Source organism: Echinops telfairi, unplaced genomic scaffold (genome assembly GCF_000313985.2).
Source record: "Echinops telfairi isolate 266 unplaced genomic scaffold, ASM31398v2 ScPeMD7_3533;HRSCAF=4204_1, whole genome shotgun sequence".
Lineage (NCBI taxonomy): Eukaryota > Metazoa > Chordata > Mammalia > Afrosoricida > Tenrecidae > Echinops > Echinops telfairi.
This window is the reverse complement of record NW_022107432.1, coordinates 16,738,978-16,748,357: the sequence shown is the minus strand read 5'-3', so window position 1 is coordinate 16,748,357 and position 9,380 is coordinate 16,738,978.

Here is a 9,380-nt window from a genome sequence, read left to right as displayed (position 1 = left end):
TTGTGCCAACATGGCCAATGAACACATGTGAGATTGGTTGTAGGGCAGAGAGATAAACAGCTCAGCGAACCTCACCTCTTTGATCATCAGACGAGTGTGCGGCTGCCTTGCTTGTTCTGTGCCTCCATTTGCAAGTTAAACTACCTGTGGGACACCTACCCGCTGTAACTTGAGGTTCCTTCAAGACCTGCTTCGCCACACTACTGAGAGGTACATCTCTTGAGCCGAGGACTGTCAGTCTCTGTCATCTGGCTGACTGTTGGTGACCTGCTTGTTGTTTGCTGCCTGTGCTTGGATAACCTGAATTGCTCCATGGAGGACTACCTGGTGGCCCTCAAGACTTGAAAGACTGCCAGTGTCTCACAACTATCTCATGGGAGAGAGTTGCAATGAGCCATTTGTACTGCATTATAGATTAGTGAATTTATTTCTTTTGTATATGTCTATCTATATAAATATGTACAAAATTATTAGTGTCCTGGTTTTGTTTCTCTAGAGAACCCTGTCTAACCAGTCCACATATGTATTAAGCCTCCTGTAAATACCATTTTATCAGTCAGCTTGTGTTATGCCAGAAGCTATGACCCTGGCATTTAAAATGCCAGCAGGGTCATTCAAAATGAAAAAATTTCAGGGGAGCTTCCAGACTAAGAACAGACCATGAAGACCGTGGCTCCCCACTTCGAAGGAAGGAGTCACTGAAACCTTTATGCATAACTTTGAAATATTGTCAGATACTGAAGGCCTAAAGAATGAGGCAGAACGCTGTCAGATCTGCGCCACAAGACCTCTTTAGAGTATTGAAGAGCTTGATGAGTTTTTGGGGGTGAGGTGATAATGGCGTCTTCCACTGGCTTGATTGATGTTCACTTTTTGGGTCCTAAAAGTAGCGCCAGGCCTCCTCACCAGTAATGATGGAAAAACAGTCTGGGTTGCTTCGGAGCCGCTCTTTCAAAGCACAGCATGTTTCCACTTGTTGCTTTTTCACCTGGTCAATCAGAACCTGAGGCACAAATTCCACAGTGACCCTTCTCATTCCCAAATCTTCCATTAAAATGCACTGAACCAGCTCCAAGATAGTCCAGATAATCTCCCCATCTCCGCTGATGGTCCATCATCAGTCTTCTTCATCAGTCTTTGTCATCGGGCTTTGTCATTGGTCTTTGTCATCGGGCTTTGAGCACAAGTGCATGCTTTTGTCAATAGTTTCATCTGTTTGGGGAGTTGACTGATGTCCAGAATGAGGTTTGTCATCAATCAACATTTCACCTTTTTTGAAATGAGAAAATCTCTTGTACACTTGAGTTGTCGTGTCCTTGTAAGCTGTGTTCAACCCCACAACACTTTCTGCAGCATTTTCCCAAGCAGGAAACAAAATGTCACAGCTGTATGCTGTTCTCGTAAAATTGGCCATCACAAAAAAATGAGGTTCCCGTGAAACTGCTTTGACAAAAAAATTCACTGTGACCACACAGAACCTTCCCAGACCACGCCACTGGGTACCCCCTTGTATGGGTGAATTATATAATATGTGAGTTATATTCCACTAAAATTGTTTTTTAAAATGTGAAAGGGCTTCTGGAGAGATTTGCTAAGCCTGCTGAATTTAAGGCAGAGGTCAGCTCAGAGGTGCATGGCAACAATTTTTTTGGATTCAAACAATTAAATAGATCTTCTTCAAAGACACAAGATAGTCATGGAGGTTTACTATGAAAAAGGTTTTTTTTTTAAGTGGAACCCTGAATTGGTGGGGAAAGAAGCCAGGAAAAATATTCTGAGAAATTGTTTCAGGACAACACACCCTGCTCATTCGTCAGTGATCCATCTACCATACTACTTTTATTTTCAAAAACTCAAAGAACATTGAAAAGGTATAATTTGCATCCTTTGAGGATGCCCAACCTGGTGTTTTGACAGGATGTAAATCAAACAGCACAGAATTCTTCAAGGAAGGGTTAGAGGGGTGGAAACACGGCCGCCCTCAGAAGTTTACAGACCTAAATTGAGGATAAGTCAAGAAATAATATAGATTCTGATTTGACAATTTGTTTAGTAAAAGTTTCTATGATTTCATAGCAGTACATTTTGACTTAATCCAAATAATAAAGCTCTTCATTAGGAAGATATCTTTCCACACTGTCATTGTCTTCACATCCTTCCAATTGTATGTTCATCCATCTTTTCATATGCAAATGATGGGCTTAGTTACCTGTTGAAGTGGTGACATTTCACTCTCATATGCTGTGAGATATGATGAAAATTTTCTACTGCTCGGTACCTGTTATGCATCACCATCAATCAAGATGGAAGTAGAATGTTAAAGGGAGCTGTTATGTTTTCATTAAGATTAATGCAGACATAAAAAATTAAATATAATTAATTAACATGTGCTTGGTGTAATGGGTTATGAGCTAGACCGCTAACTACAGGGTCAGCAGTTCAAACCCACCAGGCACTCAGCCAGAGAAAGATACAGTTTCTGCTGCTAAAAGATTTAGTCTCAAAAACCCAAAGGGGCAGTTCTACCCTGTCTATAGAATCTCTACGAGGCGGAATTGATGCAGTGACAATGCACAAGATTCTAGACATGTATAGAGCCAACATATTGACAACATCAAAAATTGTATTTCTCTTCCCAGGGTAATTTTGAAATTACTCTCTGAAATCACTGTTTTTTAAAACACTTCTTGCTCTGTTTTGCAGACGAGTAATACATTTCAGATGGCAGTGTTGTAAATTAAAGCTGTTACATTAACCTAAAATTCTTTTTGTAGATTGTTCAAAGAAAAAATATTCCAGACTGGAAGATTTCCCCTATGTTGTTTCCAAACTTAATTAGAACTATATTTTTGACATATGCTGGCGTATTTGAAGGCCATGGGTGTGAAAAAAAGCAGCTGTACAAATTACCAATCTCAATAAACACATTTTCTGGCTTGAACATTGAGGTTTTTGATGCCAAGGAGCCTTGAAAATTTGCTTAGCAAGTTTCTCCAATGCAGCATATATCTGGTTTAACGAGCTCTCCAGACTTCTCACAGTATCAACACTTTTCGGATTTCCTTAAATAACTGTATGATAACAAGAATTCTTACAGGAAGTGAAATCCAGTCCCAGGCTAAGTTGTAATGTTAGCAAAATAGGATGGGAGCATCACCTGGTAGAGGCAGTGGGGCATCAGACTTAGAGATTGTGTTTCAATTCAATATCATGTGAATGGGTAAGCACTCACTGGTACTCCAAAAGGTTAATAGTTCAAACATATCCAGAGGTGCCTTGCAAGACAGGCCTGATGATTTGATTTCCAAGGTCAAAACCTTGCAGTTCTACTCTGCACAGTAGGGGTCATCATGAGTGTGAATTAACATGTAACATGACTCAGGGAACAGCTGGAAACTAACATGTACTGGTTTGTTGTATCAATCTATTAGACTACATGGACTATAGAGAGAAGTTAAGATGTTGGCAAAACACAGCTCTCAGTAAATGTTACCTGGTTAGAAAACACTTTTTTTAATTTAAAACTCTTTTTCCTTGCTGTTTCTATCCTATGGATGAGCATGGTTGAGTCAATTAACATGACCTTCAGTACTGTTGTCCCTCCATCCCTTTCTGTTTCTTACATAACCTTTCAAAAGCATGGATTTCTGAGAGAGAACTGATTTTATGCCAAAGTTTCATGAGGAACACATTTGAAGTAATCAAATGATCATGCTTGCCATCCAATATATTTCTCAGTCTATCCAACCTCTCCTTCCCACCTAGCATTGACACCATCATTCTCATCAGCTGCTGCAAATCTGCAGTCACTCTGTCTTTCTGTCCTATTCCCTCCACTCAATTAAAAAGTAACTCCTGGCTTTCTATACAGTAAAATAAGTATGCCCATCTGGAACTGGATTGTGGGCAAATGAGGAACAGGAAGAATATATGTAGACAAATTCTTGATTCTCATATTTTAAGAAGCCTGGCAGGCCAGGATTCTGGGTGGAAGGAGGCCTTTGCACTTGTGAGTTGGAAATGAGGCCCAATCACATTCTCATAACTAAAACGAATCCCAACAATATCCTCCCCTAATGCTGCTACCTTAAAGTTACTTCCTACAAACACATGGCTGATTACTGTCTAGCCCAACGCTTTATCTCTAGGAGCAGGTAAAGCTCCTATGTTGCAATTGCTCTCCCTCCTCAGAAGACTGTCAATTCCCCTTGGCTGCCCCCAGCACTGGTGTTAGGTCACTCCTCCGATGAACTCAGAGACCTCTAGGATTAGGGTACAGCCCACTTTGCTAACTGTATGGTTACCTGTTCTTAGAGGGCCTTGCATACCCCAAGACTATGTAAATTGATGCTAAGAATATATTCTCTCTCTCTGCTGGGACCTGGTTCCTGATGCCACGGTGGAAGTGAGCAACCCCAAACTTTTGTCTGTCTCTTAATTTCTTCCCTTCAATTACAGAACTGTCCCTTAGGCTGATTCTCACATCTGATGACCACCATAATCTCAAATCAATTCTGACTCGTGATGAAGCACGCTCCATTTCAATGGCTGGCGTTTTCGAAGTATTTGTCAGACCTTTCTTTCCAAGGTTCGCCGGTTGCTGCTGCTGTGCTTAAGCTCCATCAACTCAGCTCGGAAACATCATTCAACCCTGCAGCACTTTCACAATTGTCGTTATGCTCGAGCCCATAGTTGAAGCCACTACATCAATCCATCTCATCAAGGGTCTTCCTGTTTGCTGACCACTTTTTCTACTTTACCAAGCATGCTATCTTTTCCAGGGTGCGGTCTCTTCTGTTCACATGTTCAGAGAACTTGAAATGAAGTGTTGTCATCCTAACTTCTAAGGAGCATTTAACTACAAGATCAGCAGTTCAAAACCAGCTTGGTGGGAGAAAAAGAGACTTTCTACTCCTGTAAAGATTTACAGCTACAGAATCCCACAGGGGCATTTCTACTCTGTAAGTTCACTTGTGTCAGAATTGACTCTGACAGAGAGATTTTTGGTTGTCGTTCCAAGGCAGATTAGTAGTCCATGAAGCTTTCATTATCCGTCACCAACACCATAATGCAAATGCATTGATTCTTCTACAGTCTGTGTTATTCATTATCCAACTTTCACATGTTTATGAGGCAGCTGAAAACACCATGGCTTGGATCAGGTGCCTCTTAATCCTCCAAATAACACCTTTTACCTTCAACACTTTAAAAAGGTTTTATGCAGGTTTTCCCAGTACAATGTCATTTAATTTTTTGACTTCTGTTTCCATGATTACAGATTGTGGAGCCAAGCAAAATGAAATTTTTGATGACGTCAATCTTTTCTCCATTTATGATGTTTTCTATTGTTCCAGTTGTGAGAATTTTGGTTTTCTTTGCATTGAGTTGTAATCCATACTTCAATTGCAATCCAAGGCTTCAGTCCTTGATCTTCATCAGCAAATACTTTAAGTCCTCCTCACTTTCCACAAATCTGCATTAATCATCCATATTAATTAGCCACCATTCTGATGCCTTGTTCTTCATATATTCCAGCTTCTTGGATTTGCTCAGCATATAAATTGAATCAGTATAATGAAAGGATATGAATATAAGGATGTTGTAATGATGATATTAATATCCTATAATGTGGATTCTAAAAGAGAATATTATGAAATATAGAGGTATATTTCACATAAATAAGAATTCAATTTATCAAGAAGACATAACAATTCCAAATAGCAATACACCTAATATCACAAGTTCAAAAAACATAAAGTAACAACCATAAAATTAAAGATATAAAAAATATATAATTGTAGTATAGTATTAATATTTATGTTTTAGTAATTGATTGAATACATAAATAGAAATAATAAACTTGGGAAAATTCCAAGAAAATTATCTGAATGTATATTTTTAAAGTACCCTACACCTGCTAACATATTTCTATTAAAGTTATTATGAAATATTACCAGGATGGACCATCTGGCAGGCTTTAAAACAGCCAAGTAAATTTATTTTTTTTCCAGCCAAGTAAATTTCAAAGAATTGAAACTAAGAATATCTTTGGGGGAGAGGAGGGAGAGAAAATAAGAGGAGTTGATACCAAAGGCTCAATGGAAAGTAAAGTCTAGAAAAGAATGATGGAATATATGTACGAATATGTCAGATACAATTGATGTATGGTTTATAATAAGAGTTGTAAGATCCCCCCCAAAAAATGGAAAATAAATTAATTTTATTATATTATAAAGAGAATACCTTTGGATAACAATAAATTTAAATTATATGTCAATTATTTCAAGTACCAGGAATATTACAATATTTTTAAATTAAAGAATTTATTCTAAACCTTCAATAAACCATTTAAGGGTGAAAAATAACTATTGAAATTATAAAATAACTCAAGTAAATGATAATAAAATACTATGACTAACACATCCTGGGATATACGTAAAGCTGTGTATGCAGGATACATTAGTTTTAAATGCTTTTATTACAAAGTAAATGTAGTTCAAATTAGGCTACCTAAACTTTCATCTTATGAATATAGGATCAAAAGGACAATGCAAACATAAATTAAGTTGGAGGGGGAAAAATGAAGACATTAATAATGTGTCAACAGACAATCTGATAAAAATCTATTAAAATAAAGATTTTTTTCTTAGAAAAAAATCAAAATTAATAAACCTATAAATTGACATATTAGTAGAAAATAAGTACAACCTACAATTATAAATGAAAACTAAAATATTCTTACATATTATGAAGATGTTAAACAAGGAATTATTATAAAATAAAACCTTATGCCAAGTTTAACAAATCATCAGAAATGTATATTCATTGAAAATCCCAAATTTATTGAATTTACACAGGAAGAAATATAAAGCACCAATAGTAGATTTCTGTTAATGAAATTGAATCTGTAAATAAAATCTTTCAACTAAAAATATCAAACCTTAGAAAAAAAATTATCCCTAAGCAAAATTTTAATGAAAACATTGGAGAAGAAAATACTTTTGAACTTATTTTCTGAAGCCAAATAATCTAAATACCAAAATCTACACACAAAAAAAGGAATGCCAATATCCTCTGTCAGTTTAATAAATAGTATATTTGTCATGAACAGTAGAATTTTTTCTAAGTATGTAGAGTTGCATTAACAGTTAAAATTTAACTAATAAATTGAATATATTAATAAACTAAAGAGTAAAGGAAAACTTTTATGGGAAAATCTATTAATTAAATTTAATTAACATGAATTGTGCTAAAAACAAAAAACTAAGTCTAGATGAATACTTCCTTAATCTTACTTTTTTAAAATCTGCAGATAAACTAGACTTAGTATCACACTTCATGTAAAAATATCACACATATTGTTCCCTAGGGTCTGGAACAAGGTTAAGATGTGCAGTCCCACTGTTTTTATCAATAATAAGTGGTAAGTCTCAGCAATCCAATAAAATAAGACAACACAAATTAAATTAAAAAGGAAATAAAATTACAGATTTTTTTAGTGAAAATCTTCAAACTGAATGTGAAATTTATCTGAAAAACATCGAACCTAAATGCCCAATATATATATATTGGCATTTATATATAAAATATAAAATAATATAAAATATATTGCAATATTTTTTATTTATTTTTATTTTTAAATATTTTAAAATATTTTTATTTATATTATATATAAAATATAAAATATATTGCAATATATCCAATATAAAATAAACTTGCAAAACTGACTGCGGCATTATAGTAAACACTGTAGTGTAGTATTAGCAAAATGATTTTATAAATTGGTGGGGTTGACAAAAGCATACTCATATCTTCCATAATCAGCAAACATAGTGCGCAAGTCCAAAAATAGACTATTGCACTGGGTCTATTCCATCAGGATCGTAGTCTCTGTGGACATCAAGGTCATTTGGCATAACGTAGTTCACAAAGATAGTGTTCTGCTGCCTACTTTGGTGAGTAGTGTCTGGGGTTTGAAAAACTCATGAATAGGACAGAAGAGTCACTAAAATGGAAAGACATATGGAAACAATCAGTGCAATGGACGAATGGACCACACACGTGTCAGTCTCCACAATCCTAAAGCAAAAGGAACCAAAACGTAGTGTCTTGATCTCTTGACTGTTGTTTCTTTGAGCAGTGATTGGAGATCCAAGCAAGACAATATCCTTGACAACTTCAACCTTTCCTCCATTTATCATGGCGTTACCTATTGGTCCAATGTGAAGATTTTGGTCTTCTTTACATTGAGTTGTGATCCATACAGTGGTAATCCATCCTTGATCTTCATTAGCAAGTGCTTCAAAGCCTCCTCACTTTCAACAAGCAAGTTTGTGTCACCTGCATATCACTAGCCTCCAAACCGGATGCCATATTCTTCTTCATATAATCCAGTGTCTCTGATTATTTGCTTAGAATTCAGATTGTGTAAGTATAATGAGAAGATACAGCTCTGTCACACACCTTTCCGGATATTAAGCCACGCACTATCCCCTTATTCTATTCTCACAACTGCCTCTTGATCCATGTGCACGATCAAATGCTCGGGAGTTCCCATTACTCAGAAGTTTACCCATAGTTAGTTTCGATGCACACTTTCTAATGCCTTGACATAGTCAATAAAACACAAGTGCTTCATCATCTTGTTGAAGCATTTCAATTAGTATCTCAATATAAGACTTTATTTTGTCTGCTTACGCTGCTGGTTGAAATTAGTTCAGTTATTTTACTTCATAATTTCTTATGCTCACTTTACCGTCTCTAAATTCAAGAGTATGTTTCCGAATCTTTTCTAATATACACTTAATTCTTTTCTTTTTCTTGTCTTTTTAATGACCCTTTTAAAAATTTATATACAATATCCTTGATATCATCCCACAATTTTTTTGAAGACATTCGTGTTCTGGGTGTCAAATTTATTCTTAAAATAGTCTCTCAATTCAATTGGAATACATCCAATGCTTTTGTTTGGTTCTCACATATTTGTTTTCATTTTAATCTGCTTCGACTTGAAATCACCTATGATTAATGGACTTTGTAGTGGTAGTTCAGTAATTGCAGAAATTTGTCAAAAGGCATATGACTATACTGTACACCTATTGTTGGGAATGTGTGCCATCAAATTGGTTTCAATCCATAGCAACCCGATGTACAATAGAACTAAACACGGCCCAGCTCTGTGTCATCCTGACAACTGCTGTTGGGTTTGAACCTGTTGTCACAGCCAATGTCAATGCATCTCTTCTTTTTTGCTGGCTCTGTAATAAGCATGATGTCCTTTCTGAGAAGAGACACCCCCGCCCTAACAACATGTGAAAAGTACCTGTGACAAAATCTCTTTGCCTTCTCTTCTAAGGAACACTCTGGTGGTGTTTCTGACA